Below are 26,140 nucleotides of genomic sequence, written 5' to 3'. Positions count from 1 at the left end.
TTTTACTTTTAGGTATATTGTCAAAAGAATTGAAAACATATGCCTATGCAAAAACTTGTACATGAATATTTATAGCAGCATTATTCCTAATAGCCAAAAAGTGGAAACAATCCAAACATCTACTTACTGATAAATAGATAAATAAAATGTGGTATATTCATACAAGGGAGTCATAAAAAGGAATGAAACATGGAACAGAATAGAGTCCAGAAATAAACCCGTTATATGGTCAAATGATCTTCAAAAAGGGTGCCAAGATAACACAGTGGGGAAAGGATAGTCTTTTCAACAAATGATGCTGGGAAAACTGGATATCCACATGCAAAAGAATGAAGATAAACCCTTATCTTACACCATATACAAAAGTTAACTCGAAACAGAATAAAAATCTGAACATGAGACCTGAAACTATAAAACTCCCAGAAGAAAATATAGGGGAAAAGTTTCATGACATTGGAATGGGCAATGATTTATAGCATATGACACCAAAGGCACAGATAACAAAAGCAAAACATAGACAGATGGGACTACATCAAACTTAAAAACTTCTGCACAGGAAAGGAAACCATCAACAGAGTGAAAAGGCAAACAATGAAATATTTGCAAACCATATATTGGATAAAGGGTTAATATCCAGAATATATAAAGAACTCCTACAACTCAATAACAATGACAACAACCTGATTAGAAAATGGGCAAAGGACTTGCATAGACATTTCTCCAAAGAAGATATATAAATGGTCAACTAGCATATGAAAAGATGTTCAACATCACTAATCATCAGGAAAATGCAAATCAAAACCACAAGGAGATATATTTCACACTCATTAGGATGGCTACTATCAAAAAAACCCCAGAAAATAACAAGTGTTGGCAAGAATGTAGAGAAATTGAAACTCTCACACACTGTTGGTGTGATTATAAAATGGTACAGCTACTATGGAAAAAGTATGGGAGGTCCTCAAAAAATTAAAAATAGAACTACCATATGATCCAGCTATCTCACTTCTGGGTATATATCCTAAAGAATTGAAAACAGGATCTTGAAGAGACACTTGTACATTCATGTTCATCGTCACGTCATTCACAATAGCCAAGATGTGGAAGCAATCTAAACGTCCACCAATGGATGAATGGATAAATAAAATGTGGTATATACACACAGAGGACTATTATTCAGCCTTAAAAGAAGAGGGAAATCTTGTCATATGCTACAACATGGAGGAACCTAGAGGACATTATGCTAAGTGAAATAAACCAATGACAAAAGACAATTACTACATAATCCCATTTATATAAAGTATCTAAAGTAATCAAACCCATAGAAATAAAAAGCAGAAGGGTGGTGGCCAGGTTTAGGGTTGCCAGGGACTCGTAGGAAGGGAAAACAGGGAGTTGCTATTCAATAGGTGTAGAGTTTCAGCCGAACAAAATGAAAAAGTTTTCAGACTTTCCTGGTCGTCCAGTGGGTAAGACTCTGCGCTCCCAATGCAGGGGGCCCGGGTACGATCCCTCGTCAGGGAACAAGATCCCGCATGCACGCCGCGCAACTAAGAGTTCGCATGCCTCAACTAGAGATCCCACATGCTGCAACTAAGACCCGGCGCAGCCAAAATAAATAAAAAATAAATATAAAATGAAAATGTTTTCGACATCTGCTGTACAAGGATGTGCCTATAGTTAAAAACACTATAACGTCCACTTGAAAATTGTTAAGAGGGTAAATTTTTAAAATGCCAAAACAAACAAAAACAAAGAAGGAGAAACTGATAAAAACAAACAAAAAGGAATGAAGTACTGATTCGTGCTACAACATGGATGGACCTTGAAAATGTTATGCTAAGTGAAAGGAGCCAGACACAAAGGACTATGTTCTGTATGATTCCATTTACATGAAATGTCCAGAATAGGCAAATCCACGGAGACACAATTAGATCAGTAGTTGCCAGGGGCTGGAGGGAGGGGATGAAGGGGAGTGACTGCTGATGAGTACTGGTTTTGGGGGGAAGCTTATCTAACATTGTGTTTTCCCCCTAAGGCACATCACAGCCTCCTGAGCTTAGGAATGGTAGGTAGCCAGCACTTCAGCCCTGCACTTAGGGACCATTTTGAACAATGAAATCAACAAAAAGCACAAGGATGTGAGAAATATGGTACTAAATGGATGGATAAAAGGACACCGTTTACAGTATGAGAGTTGAACCGAGAAGGCAGAGCATGTGTCTGGATAGCTCTGAACATGTCTGCAAAAGACCGAGAAAGAACTGGGAGTGTTGATTTGGGGGTTACAAATACATTTTAGTCGGTAGGCTAAAATATGTACTTCTGGAATGATGAGAATTGACTCTCTTTTGAGGACTACCTTGGTGTGAATGCCGTCAGAAGAGGCAGCCTCCTCATTCTGATGGTCAAGGTTTCAGGGCTACTACTGGAGAGTTGAAATTTCTCACTCATGTTCAGCTGAGAGTCTCCTAGCTGACTCAGTGCCTCATATTTCACCAGAAATTATGCAGCAAAGTCAGTGTTTTTCCTAGCACCCAGAAACAAGAGATTTCACACACTCAAGATGAGTTACAATTTATTACATAGAGTTCTCAGTGGCTGGGAGAATCTAATCAAGAGATGAGGAATGCAGACGTCCTTCTTCCCCAGGACAGGAAAGCACATCTTATTATTATTTCCCTACCTCTAGTTTGTAAGGCCTGGCTCTTTAAAAACTGACACCAGTATATTTTGGTCCCAGGGTGCTCTGGAAAATTCACATGAGTTGCTAAAGTTCATATAATAGCAGGCACAGATACCCTTTTTTGGCTACTTGGGTTCTAACCCTAACTCTATCACATCCTAGATGTGCACTGTTGAACAAGTTAACATGCCTCAGTTTTCCTCATCTGTAAAATGGGAATAATAGAGGTAACACTGTTGTGAGGATTAGAAGAGTTCCTGGCAAGGAAGAAATGTCATAAAAGTCAAGGAATGCTGGCTTTTAAGAAGAAGAGCAGCTAACATTCATTAGGCCTTTGTTCTATTCCATTGTATATTGTGTCAAACAATTCACATTGCAATTTTAATTTAAATATCGCTTGGAGAGCCGTCTCTAGAACATCTGATCTAAAAGAGAACCTCCCCCAGCCTGCTTTTTCTATTGCAGAGAGCCCTTATCATGACTTTCAATTACTTTACTTAAATTTATATTTTTCTCTCTTCTAGTCACTAGACTGAAAGCCCCATAGGGACAGGGACTGCATTCCTCTTGTTCGTCTTGTATCCTCAGCACAGTACCAGACATTTTAGGTGCTCAATAAATTGCGTTGATGGAATAAATGAACGAACGTCAGAATCAGTGTCTGACTCTAGTCCCTGCTCCTAACTCAAAGCCGTGCATCCTCTCCCGTCCTGCTTTGGGGTTGGGCAGGTGGGCGGTGGTCACGAGTTAGAGCAGCACATCCAATACAGTAGCTGCTAGCCACACATAGCTACTTAAATTTAACTTTAAAGTAATTAAAGTTAAATAAATTTAAAAAACGCAGCTCCTCCGGCGCACTAGCAAATTTCACGTTCTCAGTACCCACAAGCGTCTCATAGTTAGTAGGCAGTCCAGATATAGAACGATTCCATCATCACAGAAAGTCCTACTGACAGAGCTGATTTAGATCAGTGATTCTCCACTGGGGGGGATTTTGTCCCCCCGGGGGTTATTTGGCAACAGCTGGAGACATTTTCGGTTGTCACAACTTGGGAGATGCAACTAGCATCTAGCGTGGGTAGAGGCCAGGGATGCTGCCAACATCCTACAGTGTACAGAATGGCCCCACAGCAGAGCATTGTCTGGCCCAAATATCAATAGTGTTGAGGTTGAGGAACATGGTTTACAGGAAGGCACTTGGGTGACAGCTCTCTGTTTGACCAGAATGCTAAGTTTCCTAGGATTTGGATGGGTTAATTTGTAATTAAAAGCCTGGTGAGGGGCTTCCCTGGTGGCGCAGTTGGTTAAGAATCTGCCTGCCAATGCCGGGGACACGGGTTCGAGCCCTGGTCCAGGAAGATCCCACGTGCCGCAGAGCAACTAAGCCCGTGCGCCACAACTACTGAGCCTGTGCTCTAAATCCCGTGAGGCACAACTACTGAACCCGCGTGCCTAGATCCCGTGCTCCGCAACAAGAGAAGCCACCGCAATGAGAAGCCCACGTACTGCAACGAAGAGTAGCCACTGCTAGCCGCAACTAGAGAAAGCCCACACGCAGCAACCAAGACCCAATGCAGCCAAAAATAAATTAAAAAAAAAAAAAAAAAAAAAGCCTGGTGAGGATTTTTCAGTGTATGTGGCATGAAGTCCAGTTTCCTGGCTTAAATTCCTGGAATTCCTCACTACGTTTTTGAATAGGATATTAAAATCCAGAAATCATTGTCCAGCTGTGTTGTCAAGTGTACATACCTGCCTGTGACAAGAGCAAGACCCATCAAATATGAATGACATCATTCAGACCAAAAGGGGTTTCCAAGGCCAGATTCTTCTAGATCAAGGGTCTGTAAACTACAGTCCCTGGACCAAATCCACCCATGAGCTAAAAATGGTTTTTACATTTTTAGATGGTCAAGAAACAATCAAAAGAATACTACTTTTATGACACATAAGAATTACAGAAATTCCAATTTCGGTGTCCATAAAGTTTTATTGGAACCCAGCTGCCACCGTCATTTACTTAAGTGATATCTGTGACTGTTTTTATTCCACATTCATTGGTGGGCAGTCTCACCACAGAAACTGTATGAGTCGCAGAGCTAAAAATATTCACTCTCTGCCCCTTTACAGAAGAAGTTTGCTCATTCCCGCTCTGGATACTAAAGATCTTGGTGGATTTTTCTTTATTTTTTTTTTCTTTGTTCTTGCTTTATTTTCTTTCTTTCTTTTTTTTTTCAGGTCATAATTATCCTGATAAATTGCAGGTGGAGACTCAGACCAAATGACCAAATGGACTTTCTTTGGGAAGCAGAGCGCAGGAGGGGATTAGCAGGAATGCAGGGGCGTTCATGTGAAAGATTCCTCTTAGATGAATTTAGGGAACAAAGACCCCATAGTCAATGATTTCTGTGGGTATAAAAGTAGAAGAGTGGCTGGCTCCTTTTGTCAGTTTTGCAGCACAAATCATACAGTTACTGAATACCCCCATCCGCAGTAGTATTCTTTTAATGCTTAACTCCGTGACCTCACAAAAATAATTGCTGGGAAGCAAATTTACTTAGCTCTCTGCCTTTATTTGCTGACCAAGAGGCTTGGCCTGATAGCCATATTGTTTATGGAAATGCTGGAGGGGGTAGGGTGTGGGGAGGAGAAAGAACACAATTTGGCCAGAGAAGTTGGATGTATTGAAAGGATTGAGGGGATTTTGTCTTTGCTTTATAATTGGAGTCAGGATTTCCCTTCAAGTTACTCACTGCAGACTCAAAATCTCCCTGGGCTTCTCAGCCCAAAAGTCCTGTTAAGCTCTTTCTCACTGGGTTGGCATCTGGCTTTAAAAATCCTTGTCATTTTTATGATTATAATGAATATTACAACTTGTCCAGTGAATGGGCTTTTCCAAATGCTGAGAATGTCTGTAGTCAGAAAGACAAGGAAAAGTTGATTAAAAATGATTAGTATGTTTTGGGGGCAGTTGAGAATTTTTTTTTTAAGTCCCCAAGAATTTTCACTTTAGGAGGCACTGCCAGTGGCTCTCAATTCAGCTTGGAATTTTACTTTTAGAAATGGAAGATTTCATCTTGAAAGAAAGCCCTAAAAGAAACTTATTTTGTCCCATACTCTGATTTTAGAAAACAGATGACCCGTGATTACAGTGGAGAGCACATTCAGTGATTTGGAGATTGCCTTGGTGGGCAAAATAATTGGGAGATTTTCCAGCCCTTTTAATTTGTAAAATCAAAACCTGTGTTGGCAGCAACTGATCAGAAAAAAAATTAGTATACCCAAAGCCAAAGTCAGCAACCATAACTTTAGGAGGCGAGAACCAGTTTGTTAAGCCCCTCTGAAGGCAATACCGAAAGTGGTTTCCTCAGGAAAATACTTCACCACCCAATCGGTCAAACCATCTGATAACTGCTTATCTTCCCTAATGCGATTGGGAGTCCATTTGATGCCCCTTTGCATTCCAATCACAAAGCTCATCTTAGGTAAGCACCTTGAGGAGGAAAAAAAAGAAAATCCATGAGTCTCTGCTTCTGCATTCATGGAATTTTCTTTTCACAATAGAAGGAAGCATGTTAAGCTGGGTGGGGGCAGGGTGGTGGTGCTGAGGTGAAAATCTTGGAAAGGGAGGGGTATGGTGTTCAACTGAGGTGAAGCACTTTATTCTGGCTAAATGGTTGAGAAACAATCAAAAGAAGATTATTTCATGATGCATGAAAACTACATGAAATTCACATTTCAATGTCCATTAAGAAAACTGTATTGGAAGGCAGTTTCCAGCCTCTAGAGCTAAAATGCAAAGCAAAGCAAAGCAAAGCAAAGCAAAGCAATCCTCCGAGAGAGTCGTGGAAGATGAATTGGCTACTCTATTCTCCATTTTTAGCTACCCAGTCACACAGGAAAAATTAAGGATGAGTGTAAGCGAAGATTTCCAGGATTTGTGATACGCATAACTTGCAGTATCTGCCCTCCCTGCATTCACGCTCCCTTTTATAATCCGCTAGCCCAGAAGTCTTCTATAAAATGCGAGAGGCAGAGTGCCTCCCTCATGAGAGTAAAAAGTTAATAAATGAGAACAGTATGGCACATGGTAGGTACTCAAAAAAATCTTAGCTATTATTCTTTTTTTAAAAATTAATTTATCTTTGGCTGTGTTGGGTCTTCGTTGCTGTGCGGGCTTTCTCTAGTTGCGGCGAGCGGGGGCTACTCTTCGTTGCGGTGCGCGGACTTCTCATTGCGGTGGCTTCTCTTGTTTTGGAGCACGGGATCTAGGTGCACGGGCTTCAGTAGTTGTGGCGCATGGGCTTAGTTGCTCCGTGGCATGTGGGATCGTCCTGGAGCAGGGCTCGAACCCGCATCCCCTGCATTGGCAGGTGGATTCTTAACCATTGCGCCACTAGGGCAGTCCCTTAGCTATTATTCTTATTCTTATTAGGTTACTGTTAACAGCAATTGTTCCTTTACCCCACCATCTCCCCTTGACAGCAATTAGGCAGTATCCATCAAATTTTTAATCAATATGTACTTTGACCCAGCACTTCAATTTATAGAAATTTATCTCACAGATAAACTCCCAGTCAATGTGTCAAACAATTCATATTTTTGTTTGTTTTGAGTTCCATACTATGTGCCTGTGTTATTCTTTCAGTTCTGTGTTATTAAGGATATACAGATTTAGGATTATGTCATTTGGTGAACTGACCCCATTTTCATTTTTTTTTTTTTTTTTTTCCCATTTTCATTTTGAAATGTCCCATTTAATCCCTGGTAATATGTCTTGTACTGAAGTCTACTTTGTATGAAATTAGTATAGCCACTCTGCTTTATTTTGCTTAGTGTTTGCATTGTGTATCTCTTTCAATTCTTTACTTCTAATCTCTATATTTTTATATTTAAAATGGGTTTCTTGGAGATGGCATACAGTTGAGTCTTGCCTTTTTTTTTTTAACATGATGTATTTTTTTAAAAATTTATTTATTTTATTTATTTATTTTTGGCTGTGTTGGGTCTTCGTTGCTGTGAGCAGGCTTTCTCTAGTTGCAGCGAGTGGGGGCTACTCTTCTTTGCAGTGCATGGGCTTCTCATTGCGGAGGCTTCTCTTGTTGTGGAGCTCGTGCTCTAGGTGCGTGGGCTTCAGTAGTTGCAGCACGTGGGCTCAGTAGTTGTGGCTTGTGGGCTCTAGAGCGCAGGCTCAGTAGTTGTGGTGCACAGGCTTAGTTGCTCTGCGGCATGTGGGATCTTCCCGGACCAGGGCTCGAACCTGTGTCCCCTTCATTGGCAGGCGGATTCTTAACCACTGCACCACCAGGGAAGCCCGAGTCTTGCCTTTTTATGTAGCCTGACAATCTCTGACTTTTTAATTGGAATATTTAGGTCATTTACACTTATAGTAATTTTTGATATGATTGGAGTTAAGTCTACAATCTTGCTCTTTGTTTTCTATTGTCTCATTTGCTCTTTTTTTTTTTTTTCCTGCCTTCTTTTGGGTTAATTGAGTTATTTTTTAGGATTCCATTTTATCTTCACTGTTGGATTATTAGCTATATCTTTTTATTTTTTAGTGGTTGCTCTAGGGTTTATCATATGTATTTTAATTTATTGCAGTCCACCATCAAATGATACAATACTTGTAGTAAGATCTTTCCATTTCCCCCACGTCTTTTGTGCTTTATTTGTCATAAATTTTATTACTACTTTGGTTATAAATGTTAAAATACTTTGACATTTTTGCTTTAAACAGTCAATTTTACTTTAAACAGTAAAAACAGTATCCCCCATTATTAACATCTTACATTAGCATGGTACATTTATTACAATTAATGAATCAATATTGATACTTAATTATGAACTAAAGTGCATGCTTTATTGAGATTTCCTTAGTTTTTATCTGATGTCTTTCTTCTGTGCGAGGACCCTATTCAGGATATCATATGATATTTAGTTGTCATGTCTTCTTAGGCTCCTCTTGGCTGTCACAGTTTTTCAGACTGTTCATGTTGTTTCATTTTGACAGTTTTGAGGAGTAGTATGCAGGTATCTTGTAGCATGTCCTCAACTGGGATTTGTCTGATGTCATATGTTTGTGGGAGGAAGACCATGGCAGTAAAGCCATTCTCATCACATCGAGGGTACGAACTATCAACACTGTTTATGTTAACTTTGAGTGCCTATCTGAGGTAGTATTTGTTAGGTTTGTCCCTTGTAAAATTTCTTTTTTTCCCCTTTATCCATGCTGTACTTCAATGATCTTTTTTTTTTTCAATGATCTTTTAAAGACATTAAAAATAGAGGGGAAAAAAGTATTTTATATTTATCCACATATTTATCACTTTTGGCACTTTTTATTCCTTTGTGTACATCCAGTTTTCTATCAGATATCATTTTCCTTCCATTTGAGAAATTTTCTTTATCATTTCTTGCAGTGCTGGTGACAAATTCTCTCATTTTTGTTTGTTTGAAATGATCTTTATTTTGCATTCATTTTTGAAAGATATCTTCACTGGGTATTGAATTCTAGGTTGACAGTTTCAGCACTTCCATTGTGTCTGACTTGCATAATGTCTAACAAGAAATGTAACTCTTTCTTCCTGTATATTCAATGACTTTTTTTTTTCTTCTGCTTTCTCTTAAGATTTTCTCTTAGTCATTGGTTTTCAGGAATTTGTTTTTTGTTTTTGTCTTTTTTTCCAACAAAAGGTTCTCACATATTTATTTCTGAGCCAAACTACTAGTGCAGATAAACTAAAACAAAGAGAAAAATCATTTTCCCAATAAAATACATCCAGTTGTCCACATAGTAGTGGTTTTCAGGGTGAGATGGTAAGATGCAAATGACCTTGATTCAGCATAAATATGTGTACCATCTCATGTGCGATTCCTTATAGACCCAGCTTGGCTCTTCTCCAATATCTCCTCTTGGAGTTGTACCTGATTTTATTACCAGTTTTCAACCAAATCCACTGAGGAATGGGATAATTCTCCTTTTTTTTGACCAGGAATTGCTTGATCCTGAAAGTCTTGTGAGAAGACATGGTGAGGAACAGAGTCGAGTGCACACACCAGAATGGCAGAGGAAAACTTCAGGAATTTGATTATGATATATCTTCTTGTGGTTTTATTTTTATCTGCTTTGGGTTCATTTAGTTTCTTCGTTTTGTGAATTGATAGTTGTCACCAAATTTTGAAAAAATTTGGCCTTTATTTCATCAAATATTTTTTCTGCACGCCTCCTTCCCTCCTCTTATTCTGAGACCTCAATTACACATATGTTAGACCACTTGATATCGTCCCATGGGTCACTGTGACTCTGTTCATGTTTTTCAATCTTTTGTCTTTTCTGTCTCTCAATTTGGATGGTTTTTATTGCTATGTCTTCATTCATTGAGCTTTTCTTCTGCAGTATCTAAAAAACTGTTAATATCGTCCAGTAATTTTTCCACTAGCAGTTCCTTTTATTTTTTTTTTAATAAATTTATTTATTTATTTTTGGTTGAGTTGGGTCTTTGTTGCTGCATGTGGGCTTTCTCTAGTTGCCGTGAGCGGGGACTTCTCTTCATTGCGGTGCACGGGCTTCTCATTGCAGTGGCTTCTCTTGTTGCAGAGTACGGCTCTAGGAGTGTGGGCTTCAGTAGTTGTGGCACACGGGCTTAATTGTTCCACAGCAGGTGGGATCTTCCCGGATCAGGGCTCAAACCCGTGTCCCCAGCATTGTCAGGCGGATTCTTAACCACTGCGCCACCAGGGAAGCCCTCCTTTTAGTTCTTTATCTTTCATTTCTCTCCCCACTTTTCAAGTTTTCCTTTAAATATTTGAACAGAGTTATAATAGCTGTTTCAATGCCCTTGTCTGCAAATTCCCTCATCTCTTCAATTCTGGGTCTGTTTCTATTGACTGATATTTTTCCTGGTTATGGGTCATATTTTCCTCCTTATTGCTTGTCTAGTAATTTTTTTATTAGATGCTGGACACTGTGATTTTAAATTGTTGAATATCTGCATTTCATTGCCTTCCTCTGAAGAATGTTAGACTTTGCTCTAGCAGGCAGTTAAGTTACTTGCAGTTCAGTGTGATGCTTTTGAGGCTTGTTTATAACCTTTGTCAGGAAACAACTAGAATAATCCAGGGATATCTAGGGGTAGTTTAGCCTCACTATTAAGATGTGGCCCTTTTGTGGTCTTTACTAAATATCCTGAGTGATCAATGAGAGCTCTCCAATCGGGATGGTAGGAATTTGAAAATATCCAGCTCTGTCTGAGACCTGAGAATTGTTCAGCTTAAAGCTTCCCAGTCACTCTTTGCTCAATATTGTGGACACATGTCATAATATTCAGCAAAGACTGAAAGGATTCCTTATGTAGATCACTAGAGCTCTTTTTCTGTGTTGTTCCTTTCTTTCTGGAATTCTGTCCAACAACTTCCAGTCACCTCAGACTTTTTGAACTCCAATATCTGTCTCAACTTAGTGAGACAGCCATGCTGTGCAGGATATTTTCCTCTGTGCTCTGCATTCTCTTTTTCATTACTGTTACATTTCTTTTATTTGTAAAAAAGGTTACATGTTGCTGAATATATTTTCATGATTGGCACTCCTTAATTTGAATCATCTACTTATGACATGCATCCAATTTCATTTGGGGTATTAGTAGTTTTTATAACAGCTTATTACCATTTTATAAAATAAAACTTTGTCCAACATGTTTGAAAAATTCAAGTGAAATTAAGATTTTTTTTAATTAAAGGGAGGGGGTATCTCTCCCCTTATTTTCTTTCTTTTTTTACAAATTTATTTATTTTATTTATTTATTTTTGGTTGTGTTGGGTCTTTGTTGCTGTGCATGGGCTTTCTCTAGTTGTGGCAAATGGGTGCTACTCTTTGTTGTAGTGTGTGGGCTTCTCATTGCAGTGGCTTCTCTTGTTGCAGAGCACAGGCTCTAGGCACGCGGGCTTCAGTAGTTGTGGCACGTGGACTCAGTAGTTGTGGCTCATGGGCTCTAGAGTGCAGGCTCAGGAGTTGTGGTGCACGGGCTTAGTTGCTCCACGGCATATGGGATCTTCCCAGACCAGGGCTCAAACCTGTGTCCCCTGCATTGGCAGGCGGATTCTTAACCACTGTGCCACCAGGGAAGCCCAAGATATTTTAAGATGGATAGAAGTTGAGATGGTTTATGAATGGCAGGTCTACTGGTGATGAAAGGAAAGGGGAATCTTTCTGCTCTGAAGGCACCAATACTGGAGGTGAACAGATTTACAAAATGATAATGAGCACCATAAATGGCAACATGTGCACACAAGTGTAGGTTCTACTTTAATTCTTTAAAATTTTTTTAAATTTAATTTTTCTTGTTTTATATTTAAGTGTATTTAATATTTACAATATTAAATCTTTTTTTTAGTTGAAGTATAGTTGATTTACCATGTTGTGTTAGTTTCAGGTGTATAGCAAAATGATTCAGTTCTATATATATACTCTTTTTCAGGTTCTTTTCCATTATAGGTTGTTACAAGATATTGAATAGAGTTCCCTGTGTTATACAGTAAGTCCTTGTTGTTTACCTATTTTATATATAGTAGTGTGTATCTGTTAATCCCAAACTCCTAATTTATCTTTCCCCACTCCTTACCCCTTTGATAATTGTAAGTTTGTTTTCTATGTCTGTGAGTCTGTTTCTGTTTTGTAAATAAGTTCATTTGTATCATTTTTTTTTAAGATTCCACATATAAGTGATATCATGTGATATTTTTCTTCTCTGACTTACTTCACTTAGTATGATAGTCTCTAAGTCCATCCATGTTGCTGCAAATGGCATTATTTCATTCTTTTTTATGGCTGAGTAATACTCCACTGTGTATGTATGTGTATGTATATGTGTATGTGTGTGTATATATATATATATATATATATATATACCACATCTTCTTTATCCATTTATGTGTTGATGGGCACTTAGGTTGCTTCCACGTCTTGGCTATCGTAAATAGTGCTGCTATGAACATTGGGGTGCATGTATCTTTTCAAACTAGAGTTTTTGTCTTTTCTGTATAGATACCCAGGAGTAGGATTGCTGGATCATATGGTAACTCTATCTTTAGTTTTTGAAGGAACTTCCATACTGGAACTCCATAGTGGCTGCACCAATTTACATTCCTCCTCCTCCAACAGTGTAGGAGGGTTCCGTTTTCTCCACACCCACTCCAGAATTTATTATTTGTAGACTTTTTGATGAAGGCTATTCTGACCATTGTGAGGTGATACCTCATTGTAGTTTTGATTTGCATTTCTGTAATCATTAGTGATGTTGAGCATCTTTTCATGTGACTGTTGGCCACTTGTATGCCTTCTTTGGAGAAATGTTCTGCACTCTTGACTGTGCCTCCAGGCAGAAATCCAGCAATCAAAGTTTCACTAATTTGTTTCCTTTTTCTCAGACAACCTGTCAAGATCTTCCTATTGCCCAATGTCTGAAAAGGTAGGCTTCACATATTTAGTGCGGTTTTGTTTTTTAATTATTTAAGGACTGAGGATAAATCTAGTCTCTGTTATTCCATCATGGCCAGAAGTGGAAATCTGTGTATGTACAATCTATTTGAATATTCTAAAATAGTGAGTGGCTTGAGAAGCACTGTGTTATAATACTGGATTCATTAACAACATTTTATGAACGAATGACTATTTACTTTCTTTATACATCTGGCTTTTCTGGTGCTATGTTTATTTCTTTCAGGCAGTCACTAAAGGGATATTGTCTAGCCAGTACATTTTTGGGAGTCATGGACCATTTTGCCTGGAAATGTGTTTGGGAGTTTCAACCTACTTATTTCATGGATGGGAAAACTGATAGCCAAAGTGGGGCCCTTTCTTTATCTGCCTTCTGGCCCATTAAACATTCAGTGCTTCCTGCCATAGAGGAATGACAGGCTATGTCAGACTTATTAAGAGAAGGTATGACGTTTATTTACAAGTTAAGAGATTTTTTGAGGGCAATTTTATGACTCTATGTATTTTTTACCTTCCACACTGGCTTTAAAACCAAATTTCCATTTAAGATGCAACTTCACAAATTGTACCGCTATAATTTGTGGATAGTAAAATTACCCAAAGCCACAGACCATTTTCCTTTCTTCTACCCTATACTGATATATAATCAGACCGATTAACCAATAGGGACGTCTATTCTCAGTCTCAGCTCCTGGAGAACAAAGGTTTTATTTTAAAAACTGAAAATTTAAATTGAGTTTTATAACTTTTGACTGAGCATTTTCACTTCTGGGATTTCATTCTGCAGAGTCAGGGCACAAGTGAGGCACATTTTATGTATGAGGATGTACTTTGCAGCACTGTTTGCAACTGTGAAAAACTGGAAACAAACTCAATGTCTAGCAGTAGAAATGATTAAGTATATTGATGTATATTCATACAAAGCAAAATGATGAGGTAAAAAAAAAATGAATGAAATAGAAAGTCTATAGATGGACATGGAAAGTTATGTAGAGCAGTGCTATCTAATAGAACTTTCTGTGATGATAGAAATGTTCTATGTCTGCCCAATACGGTAGCCACTTGCCACCTGTAGCACTTGAAATGTGGCAACTGTAACTGAAGAACTGAAGGTTTAATTTTATTTAATTTTTTATGTATTTAAATTTGAATTCCCACAGGAGGCTCATAGTACTGTACTGAACAGCACACATCTAGAATGTATTGTTTAGAGAAAAAAGCTAGTCGAAAGATAGTATGAAGAGTATAATTCTCTTAAAAGATAATAATATATGTTAATTTATACATTAAAAAAAGAATGGAAAATACACCAAACTAGTAATAGTGGCTTTCTCTGGGACATGGTGTAGACTTTCACTTTTATACCATATATTCACACAATATTTGAATTTTCAAATAATGAACAGAATTTTTTTGAATTTAAAAAATAAATACATCCCACAAAATAAAATCAAATTCTGAAATTTCAAGTCACATCAAGCTGAATGAACAGGTAACATGGTTGGAGGACAAATCTGAGAGAATCTTCCAGAGGAATTATCAGAATCTCAAGCACCCTGAGGAAGAGGATGGGGCTGCCAGGTTTGAAGCCACTCAGGTGGGGCTAACAGGCTAGCATGGGGGCTCTTGGTAGATGCGTTTAGAAAATAATTTTTACAGCTAATGACAAGGGAGAGCTGAACTCTAATTCTCTGCTGTTGTGGTGGGTTGAAAGGCCTAGGTCAGTGTGTCTTCTTACTGCTGTACCTCTAGTGCTTATCACAATGACTAGCACAGAATCACTGTGCAATAGACACAAATGAAAGCATGAGAGGATGATTCAAACCCTTCAGTTACCAGGAATTCAGCATCCAAATTTAAACACGGTCTTTGTTGATACCAATGTGCAACCAGGTTGTTTGTTTGTTTTGTTTTTGTTTTTTAAAAAGAACACTCTAAATATAAAGGAAGGAGGCCAATACTTACTTCTCCCTTATAATTGCCAGCCCCTCTCCCTCCCAAAGTCTAGTATCTGATATATGTGAATCAGCATAGTGACGATGGGCATTAGGGGGAGGGACAGAGGTCTGTTTTTGCCTTCAGGATGATGCAATGAAGGGACAGAGGTGGAGGTGAGGATAACATGATTCTAAAGGCACCTGATTTGGGAAATTTTCCTTAACTTTAAAAGTAAATTGTGGGGCTTCTCTGGTGGCGCAGTGGTTAAGAATCCGCCTGCCAATGCAGGGGACATGGGTTCGAGCCCTGGTCCGGGAAGATCCCACATGCCGTGGAGCAACTAAGCCCGTGCACCACAACTACTGAGCCTGTGCTCTAGAGCCCGTGTGCCACAACCACTGAAGCCCGCATGCCTAGAGCCCGTGCTCCACAACAAGAGAAGCCACTGCAATGAGAAGCCCGTGCACCACAACGAAGAGTAGCCCCTGCTCGCCGCAACTACAGAAAGCCCCCGCACAGCAAAGAAGACCAAACGCAGCCAAAAAAAAAAAGAAAAATTACCTACTCCAATTATAATCTCCACACAGTAAACAGAGGTTGGGTGTACACAATGTGGAGGCATAACCACATAACAGGAGTCCAATCATTCTACAGCTATTTACTGAGTCCCCTCCATGTGCCAGACCCTTCTTTTTTTTTATCTCTCTAGGTCTCAGTGTCCCCATCATAAAATGGACACAACTCTTTGAGGCAATGCACATCAGCATTCAGTACTGTACCTGGCACCCAGCTTACACTCAATAAACCATAGCTGTATTATTATTCCACCAGGCCTGGTGTCTCTCAATTAAGTAGCCAATGAATTTTAAGTACACTGCATTATGTGTACTGAACACCAAGACACTAAGACGTAGCCCTTTCTCTTTGGGAACAAGCAGCCCATTTGAGAAGGCAACAGTCTGTCACGTGAACAACAGATCAGGAATAATTCCAGGATCTGGATGCTAAGGCACCTCCATTAGCTGTTCCCCATCCTCCTGGACAGCTGACTTGCTATAGCCAAAGCCCCCGGGAAAGCAACCCTGCTGGACGCTCTCAGCTACTGAGTACTCGCCACTACAGGGCATTATTTTCTTAAGCCTCTCTGGTCTCCTCCTCTGTCAGCAGACATTTTTTTCCCGTTGGATTCCCAGCAAACAGTCTGATTTTTTTTCCAAATGTAACAGGCATTACCACATGGTGAATGATTCACTCAAAAATATATATATTGAGCACAACAAACACACAGGGAAGTAGACACATAATGTGTCAGGAGTGATAACAACTCTAAGGAAAAATAAAGCAAGGTAAGGCGGAATGTGAGGCTTTTAAAATATATCTGCAAGTTCCTTGACCCTCCTCCCTTCAGAGGATGAAGTCTAACTCCTTTCCCTTTGTCCAAGATGCCATCATTTCTTACCTGGATGTTGGGATTTAACAGGCCTCCGTAATGTGCAGCCAGGATAAACCAATGCTTGAGACCAGTGGTTCTCGAACTTCAGTGTTTCTCAGCGAGTGCAAAAAATCACTTGGAGAAGGACTTCCTTGGTGGCGCAGTGGTTAAGAATCTGCCTGCCAATGCAGCTGACACGGGTTCGAGCCCTGGTCTGGGAAGATCCCACATGCCGCGGAGCAACAAAGCCCGTGCACCACAACTACTGAGCCTGTGCTTTAGAGCCCGTGAGCCGCAACTACTGAGCCCACGAGCCACAACTACTGAGCCTACGTGCTACAACTACTGAAGCCCACGCACCTAGAGCCCGTGCTCTGCAACAAGAGAAGCCACCACAATGAGAAGCCTGCGCACCACAATGAAGAGTAGCCCCTGCTCGCCATAACTAGAGAAAGCCCGCACGCAGCAACAAAGACCCAACACACCCAAAAAAAAAAAAAAAAATCACTTGGAGAGTTTGTACAGAGGCTGACTGTCGGGGAGCACCCCTAGAGTTTCTGATTCAGTAAGTCTTAGTTGGGGCCCAAGACTTGCATTCATAACAAGTTTACAGATGCTGCTGACGCTGCTGGATTGAGACCGCATTTGGAGAACCATGGCTTTAGGTGGTCATTAGAATAGCTCCAATAAACACCAGTTGTGTGTTGAGCATGCGTAATGAATTACTATGTGGGGCACATACTTCCCGCTAAGAACTGACCCTGCATTGACCCAGTCCATTTCCAGAAAGGCTTCCCTTGGCCCAGATCAGGACAGGCACTGTGTGAATTCAAATGGGAGTCATCTTGTCATCGGGTTGGCCGGGGGACGGAAAGGCAGCTGGAGGGATGGGCAGGATTCAGACCAGGGAAAGCGAGGGGAAGGGGTAAAAGGTGGCTCTTCCAGGACACCTGTGGTCCAAGTTCCAAAGGTGGCAAAGGAGTTAAGGAGAGGCCTGTGTGAGCAGAGTTCACAGTGCAACGAGGCGGGCAGGGAGAAGGCTCTGGGGTCCCTAACTAGTTAACAACTACCCTACCGTGAAGGACCCTGTCTGCTAGGAAATGAGAACACCTGTGACCAAAATAGAAAAGCTCAAAACCAGATAGTTCTCTTTGCCCTTGACCAACACTTCCTACCCTCAACGGGGTCAGGACATAAGTCCACTTACGTATGAGATGTATACCACCCCCAGTGAAGCACCCAAGCTGGAAATTAGTTCAATACTTCGTTTCTTTATAAATTACGGTAGATTCAAAGTCACCTCTGTCATAACACCACCCATGCTCACTTGTGTTAACATTTTTTGAATTGACTTTTTCTGGGTGTCCAGTTTGATGTGTTTTAACACATGTATCAATTTTTGTAACCACCACTACAACCAGGATACAGAACAGTTCCATCACCCCAAAGAACTACTTTGTGCTACTCCTTACATCCTCCTCCCAGCCCTAAGTAAAGCCTTGGAGCTGGGTCTACAAGTGGGGATAAGTGAACTCAGGTGTGAGGATTGAAGACTTGTGGGCTAAGAGACCCAACAGGTCAAGATAGAGACATTATTTCAACCTCAACCTGAGACTGAATTAGAAGAGCAAAAACATTTCATGTGGTGTGCTACCTCCACCCAACTGCCTGGAATGCTGGGTTGAGAAGGATTCTGAGTTGTAATGGGGATCAGTTGAAGAGTGCAGTGATTGATTAGTGATGTCTCTCACGGACACAGGCTAGTGAAGAGGGGACATGTGTGCTGGGAAGTATTATTCATGTAAGGGTGGCTTGCCTCTCACAAGAGCATGGGAAAGGACTGAGGGAACGGAACAGAAAATCCCCAAGCCAAAATCAGACACCCATGTGGATTGTGTATTAGATCCAAGATGCTTCATCTTTGAAATATTTATACCATTTATCTTTGTTTAATTGTGCTCAGAAACAACAGAAACCATGACTTCCTTATAAATGCATAAAATCTTGAGGGGATATAGAAAATTAGAGTAGAAGAAAAAAAAATAGATAAGTTATGTTTCTCTGGATATTTATATCAGTGCTTAGAAAACTCAGATTGATTACAATTTGAAGCTATCGCAGAGGGCTTCAAACACAACAATACTTAAAGGAAGTGAGTTAATCATCAAAGAGAAAACTAGGAAACAACTCCATGACCCAACAGTGGGAGATCATGGGCTGTCCAGAAAATAGAAGTCTGCAAAGGGGCAGCAGGGGGGCATTTTGGGGGCTGACCGAACACTCCTGTATCCTGATTGTGGTGATGGTCGCACACCTCTCAAAGAGCATTAAAACTCATAGAAAGTGTACACATATACAAAGACAATAATAAAAAAAATCTAAACTCTATTTAGCCTTTAAATATGACGCTATAGAACTTTGCCAAAATCTGATGCACACCTCTGGCTGTGCACAAGATGATTTAGAACCATACATAGATGAACATTTGAACATTATCAGTTATGTATTTATATTAATTCATATTAGCAGAACGTATAACTAGTTTATCAAGCCTCTAATTTCAAGAACACAATTGCATAAGGTTAGGCTAAGAAAAAAATGTGAGTTGTCTAAAGGAAAATATTAAGTAAATAATTGAAGAGGTGCAATGCATATATGACAAAATTTGAGTTTGGGGTATGTGAATAAAGTTGGAGAAATATTGGTCAAAGCCCCTACCCTTAAGGAGTTTACAGACTAGCAGATGCAGAAAAACGCTTAGGTTAGAGATATGGAAAGAATGTCATACAGTAATAAAAAAATTGAAAAATGGGTTATATTCTGAACATATATTCAGCATGATGTCATTTTTGTAAGAGAAGTACAGAGTCATGCACAGAAAATGAGTTAAAGATATACAGTGCTGGGGCTTCCCTGGTGGCGCAGTGGTCGAGAATCTGCCTGCCAATGCAGGGGACACAGGTTCGAGCCCTGGTCTGGGAAGATCCCACATGCCGCGGAGCAACTGGGCCCGTGAGCCACAACTACTGAGCCTGCGTGTCTGGAGCCTGTGCTCCGCAACAAGAGAGGCCGCGATAGTGAGAGGCCCGTGCACCGCGATGAAGAGTGGTCCCCGCTCGCCGCCACTAGAGAAAGCCCTCGCACAGAAACGAAGACCCAACACAGCCAAAAATAAATAAATAAATTTATTAAAAAAAAAAAAAAAAAAAAGATATACAGTGCTGATATTGGTTATCTCTGAATGATAAGAGGATGGGTGATTTTTATTAAGGTTACTTGCCTTCTTCAACATTTTGTAGAATAAATACATATTAATTTGCAATAAAATTTTATTTAAAAGGCTTTTTTTTAAGGTAATCATTTGACCTAAGAGACAAATATTTGCTTTATCCCACAATATATACATAACCGTCTAAGAAGAGCAGTATCAACTTGACCACCAACAATATGATTAAGAAAAATCGTTTTTAAGATTTGTTTTTGCAGGGTTTTTTGTCCTTAGGGCACACACACCCGGCCAAGGATACACAGTCAAATTATGAGATCTGAGCTACTCCATTTCAGAAGGAGTTTGGGACTTAAGTCCCTTGAAATTTTTCCTCTCTGTGTAGTTATGCTACCAAGTAAATATACGGTTAGGTTCTTTCTTTCTTTTTTTTTTTTTTAATTTGTTTTCAAATTTTAGGGCTTGCTTTTTTAAAAAACCGAATTTAAGTTTCAGTTATGTAAGAAACGTAGATGGGACCAAAGTGAAATTACCAGAGTAGTTTTCAGAGAAGGTTCTGGCCCATCTCTTCTCATTTTCCTCCCTTCCCTGTTGGTAACCAGTTTTTTAAAAAAGTTTTTATTTCATCTTTCCACTATTTGTTTTTTAATATAGGCAAACATGTATTTGTATTTGTACCTCCTCCCTTTCTTAGATGGTTAATAATATACTATATACAGCTGACCCTTGAACAAGGTAGGGGTTAATCCGCGTATAAATCATAGTCGGCCCTCCTTTATCCCCGGCGGTGCCTGCGGATTCAACCAACCGTGAACTCCGCAGCACTGTAGTATTTATTAGTGAAAAAAATGTGCGTATAAATGGACCCATGCAGTTCAAACCTGTATTGTTCAAGCGTCAACAGTATACTTTTCTAGATTGTTTCATATAGCAACATGCCTTAGCGATCCCTCCACAGTGGGATTTGGTTGTTTTTACGGCGGTGTAGAACTCCTCATTCTGTGGAGGTGCCATGGCTTACAGGTCCTGCCCACTATTGATGACTGCATCCCTTTTTTAAGACAAAAGAAAACCTTCCTGAAGCCCCTGGCAGGTTTGCTCTCATGTCTGATGGACCAGAATGACCTCAAGCCCGTAACTGCACCCATCACCTGGCAGGACACACAGACAAGCCAGGAACTGTACCCTGGCTCTGCGGAGAGGCGGCCTCCATGGGAATGGGGCCACCGGGGAAGAAGTGATCTTTGCAGTGGAGGCACAGGCCTCAGTTTCCTAGTGTGCATAAGGAAGGATTTGAAAGAGACCAAGTGTTTCCAAATTTCAGCCCTGTAAGCACTTCCCTTATCTGTGAATCACTTGTACAATCACTTACATAATATTTTCCTTTAAGCCATCTTGATATTGACTCACTTTTTCACATTTAGCCTCATCCTTGGAAATGATGTCTGTAAAATGGACTTATTGGCTTGTTATATATTTTTCCAAAAGCCATTAAAAAATATAACTATTTAAATAAAAAACGTTCATTGTTATACCACCTAAAATTATCTCATGTGTACCACCAGTGGGATGCATATCACCATTTAGGAAATAAATAAAGAGACTCTAGTGTTCCTTTCAGAAGATTGTGCTCTCCTGTGATTTTTTTTTTTATTATTAATAGCAAAAACAAAAAGAAAAAAAACCCCACAAAACAAAAAGCAATGATGTGGGGAGGTCAATGTGATGAAAACAAAATAAGAGTTAAAAAAAAAAAACCTAAAAATGCAAAGTGGTATCCTGGATTAGATCCTAAAACAGAAACAGGACATCAGTCAGTGGAAAAACTGATGAAATCATAACAAAATCTGGAATTTAGTTAATAGTGTTTTACCAATGTTAATTTCTCAATTTTGTCAAGTGTACCATGAAATGTAAGATGTTAAAATTAGGGGAAATTGGATAAAGAGAGCATGTGGGAACTCAATATCATCTTTACAATTTCTCTGTAAAACTAAAATGATTCCAAAATGAGAAATTTATTCGAAAAGGCTAAGTCCAGAAGTTGGAGCGATCTTATCTTTCTCCTTTTAAGTTTGTGTTGCTGTCATTAACAATAGCCATTGAAGTGACTACATTTAGAATTTCCATAAATGGCAGTACAGCACTGGGACCAGGCAACTATTGAAATGGTAAATTTAGAGAGTCCCGAAACAGAAGATAGAGATCCTCAAACTCAGAAGAGGTGATTTTGATTTCCACCACGCCCATTCCCCCCATCCCTCCACCACTACCACCACTTAGCGTTCTATAAAAGCTGTGCAGTAAGAAATGTTCCTTTGGGTACCCTTAGCTTCCAGGCCTACATTGCAAACCTTCAAACCCCAGGACGCTCACATGAACCCATCCATGCATATGGATCAGGGGCCAAATAGTCTACTTGTGTTTCCAGAAATATGAGGGGGAGTACTTCCCAAGGAGAGGTTGTTGTCTCTTTGAAATTTGACCCTTTAAAAGTTAGGCTGCTGGACATTAATAAGGAAGAATGGAAAGTACAGATCAATAAGACTTGCTGAAAATAAAACACACATTAGCATAGCGTATCCCCCATAACCAAGATTAATGCCTTTTTAAACCAAACCAGAGCACAAAGGTATATCTTTTAGGCTAATTGCCACTAGCAGATTGCAGAGAGAAAGGAAGACAGGCTTGGGGGCAGGGGGCAGTGGACAAAACCCAACTGCAGAACTCCAAAGAGCTGGAGTGAAATGAAATAACCCCTCAAGTTATGCAGAGAATTTAACCCGCACTAGGCTTGGGCTTATTATATTAGGCATGCATTTGAAATTTAAATATGTTCTGGGGACAAAGCATTTTTACAGCATGGCCGGGAGTTTGCCCAATAGGAACCCTGAAAGTTTATTAACAGGAGGACCTGATCAAACATAAAATAGCAGGCAAAGGGCTCCCTTTTCTTGTACAGCCACGCCGAAAGGCCTTCTGTGGAATTCCAATCCTGCACCCAACACACCCCGTGTCTAGGACTGTGTTTACTCAGCCACTCTCCCCTCCTTCTAAATTTTATTTGCAATTAGCAATTCCTCATTGCAAAGCCACTTTGGGAGATTTTAATATCCTTGTATATGGTGCTCTTTTTAAGAACTGTAATACCGATAGTTCTGCTGCTATAATATTTTGGTATTAAAAAAATATGAGGGCTTCCCTGGTGGCACAGTGGTTGAGAGTCTGCCTGGTAATGCAGGGGACACGGGTTCGAGCCCTGGTCTGGGAAGATCCCACATGCCGCGGGGCAACTAGGCCCGTGAGCCACAACTACTGAGCCTGCGCGTCTGGAGCCTGTGCTCCGCAACAAGAGAGGCCGCGATAGTGAGAGTCCCGCGCACTGCGATGAAGAGTAGCCCCCGCTTGCCACAGCTAGAGAAAGCCCTCGTACAGAAACGAAGACCCAACACAGCCAAAAATAAATAAATAAATTAATTCATTAAAAAAAATATGAAATCAGAAGAATTGGTGGCTTGAAGTATTCCCAGATGCATACATATTTCGAATCAAATGTGCACTTGTTTAAAAAAATTTCCTAATGATGCCCCTTACACGTTTATAAACCTTTCCGTGTATTGCACAGTGGTTAAGCAGGTGGAATCGGGAACATGATTTGTCTGGACCCAAACCCAGGGCTTCTCCACCTTGGCCTTGGTCAAGTTCCTTAACCTCTCTGTAGCTCAGTTCTTCATTTCCCACACGGGGCTAATAGCAGTGCCTACCTCAGTGGTTGTCTTAAGGATATACATGTGTGGACTTCCCTGGTGGCGCAGTGGTTAAGAATCTGCCTGCCAATGCAGGAGACACAGGTTCGAGCCCTGGTCCGCGAAGATCCCACATGCCGCGGAGCAACTAAGCCCGTGTGCCACAACTACTGAGCCCGTGTGCCACAACTACTGAGCCCACACACCTAGAGCCCATACTCCACAACAAGAGAAGCCACCGCAATGAGAAGTCCGCGCACCGCAAGGAAGAGTAGCCCCTGCTCGCCCCAATAGAGGAAGCCGCGCACAGCAACGAAGAACCAAAAGCAGCCAAAAATAAATAAATAAATATATAACAAAAAAGTATATACATGTGCGTAACGTATGTGTGCATATATATATATGCATATACATACTGAATACATATGCATTGCACGTGCAACAGTTTATGCAGACGTTGGAGATATTGCGGGCTCGGTTCTGCCATAAAGTGAATATCGCAATAAAGCAAGTCACACAAATTTTTTGTTTTCCCAGGGTGTATAAAATTTACGTTTACACTATACTGTAGTCTATTAAGTGTGCAATTGCATTATGTCTAAAAAAACAAAGTACATGCCTTAATTTAAAAATAATGCTGTTGGAAAAATGGTGCTGATAGATTTGCTCGATGCAGGGTTGCCACAAACCTTCAATTTATAAAAAATGCTGTATCTGCGGAGAGCAATAAAGCTAAGTACGATACAACTCAAGTCTGCTTGTATTTATAGCACGTTGAGGAAAATTCTCCATAAATGGGAGCAGTAGTTGATTTAGCTTTTTCTTGTATTGTGCCTAGTGAGGCTCAGCTATGTCCCTGTTTCCCCCAGAGCTGCCTCTGGCCATGGAACAGAATGGGATGGGGGCTGAGAGGAGGGAGACTAAGGAAAACAGGAAGAGTGTGGTGGAGAGAGAAGAAAAGGAGGGCAGAGGGTCCAGTCTCAACTCCTGGAGCCTGGAAACCCCTTCCCCCAGGGCTGGTCTCTTAGCTTGTCTCTTTCCCTCCAGGGTTGGTCCATTCTCTGAACATCTGACTCCCTTTTCCTAAGATAATTTTTTTCAACCTTGACCTTCCCCACTGATCCTACCTGGAAAGACTCAGGCCAGCTGCTCAGATGAAGTTTGATCCCTGGCTATGGTCCTATCATGGATGGAACAGCATCTAAGGACAAAGCATAGAAGGCAAAGTTAATGATATTTCACTTTAAAGAAAAGAAAATATGGCTGTTAATTAAGCCAGATAATATTGTAGGAGAGGCAAAACTTTTCCTCTACCTTTTAGGGTCACTGGCTGGACATGAGAATTAAGTTGACACAAGACAGATTAACAGGAGAAAAGTATATACAGTTGACCCTTGAACAACATGGGTTTGAACCACGTGGGTCCACTTATATGCAAATTTTTTCTGCTAAATACATACTATGGTGCTACACGATCCACAGTTGGTTGAGTCCACAGATGCAGAACCACGGAAACAGAGGGCTGACTGCAAAATTACACTTGGATTTTGAACTGCCCAGGGGTTGGCATCCCAACCCCTGCGTTGTTCAAGGGTCAAGTGTACATTTTATTTAATAATTTAATAATTTTTTTACATGGACATGAAGATTCAGAAAGCAGTTAAGCCTAAGTGCTTATATACTCGGTTGAACAGAGTATGAAAAAGTAAAATATACGGGAGGCTTTGTTGGTGGCGCAGTGGTTAAGAATCCACCTGCCAATGCAGGGGACACGGGTTCGAGCCCTGGTCCAGGAAGATCCCACCTGCCGCAGAGCAACTAAGCCCGTGCACCACAACTGCTGAGCCCACGCTCTAGAGCCCACAAGCCACAACTACTGAGCCCACGTGCCACAACTACTGAAGCCCGCGCACCTAGAGCCTCTGCTCCGCAACAAGAGAACCACCGCAATGAGAAGCCCGCGCACCGCAGCGAAGAGTAGCCCCCACTCTCCGCAACTAAAGAAAGCCCGCGCGCAGCAACGAAGACCCAACGCAGCCAAAAATAAATAAATAAAATTCATTAAAAAATTAAAATAAAATAAAATATTTGGGGATGCTTGGGACTTCCCTGGCAGTCCAGTGGTTAAGGCTCTGCACTTCCACTGCAGGGGGTGTGGGTTCGATCCCTGGTTGGGGAACTGAGATCCTGCGTGCCTTGTGGCGCGGTAAAAAAAAAAAAAAAAAGGAAAATATATGGGGATGCTAAAGGCAGACAAGGGTTATTTCAACAAAGTTTGTGCAGACTCTTCTTGGGCTCAAAGCACCCCCTCCCCCCCCTGCCTGGTCTCTGGTGACAAGAATGTTCTACGCCTCCGGCGGCCGTGGTGGCAGTGAGGGGGTGGCCATGTTTCATAGGGGAGGCATTCTTTCATCTTTCACGGGGCATCTTTCATCTCCTGCTTTCAGGAAGAAAAGGGGAGGTTGGAGATCTCTTTTGGTATCTGCTGTTTTCCAAGTGCCTTACCTCAAAATTGTCAATATGCCAAACCAGCATGTTCTGGGGTGGTGTGTCCTGAACCCCCTCAACGTCAAGACACCAGTGCTGTTTTGCTCAGGCCTGGGAAGCACTGCGTGCTGTC

The 26,140-nt window shown here is 40.6% G+C and overlaps 1 protein-coding gene and 1 pseudogene across 4 annotated transcripts in view; both read right to left on the bottom strand.

Annotated features, from left to right (window-relative positions):
- The window catches only part of SALL4 (spalt like transcription factor 4), a 108,277-nt gene extending 83,554 nt beyond the window's left edge, over positions 1-24,723 (bottom strand). Inside the window, exon 1 of one of the 3 annotated variants that reach the window (XM_082362697.1) lies at positions 24,648-24,723. The gene's annotated coding sequence lies outside the window, so the exon portion shown is untranslated. The remainder of the gene's footprint in view (positions 1-24,647) is intronic. The other 2 variants (XM_082362692.1, XM_082362698.1) reach the window with 2 other exon arrangements.
- Positions 6,183-16,036, bottom strand: LOC309614412 (large ribosomal subunit protein eL39 pseudogene; annotated as a pseudogene). The gene has a single exon. The product of its transcript is annotated as a large ribosomal subunit protein eL39 pseudogene (transcript).
- Positions 24,724-26,140: the final 1,417 nt, after the last annotated feature.

This window comes from Balaenoptera borealis (assembly GCF_965194805.1).
Source record: "Balaenoptera borealis genome assembly, chromosome: 16".
NCBI classification, from domain to species: domain Eukaryota; kingdom Metazoa; phylum Chordata; class Mammalia; order Artiodactyla; family Balaenopteridae; genus Balaenoptera; species Balaenoptera borealis.
This window is presented reverse-complemented; position numbering and strand designations above follow the sequence as displayed.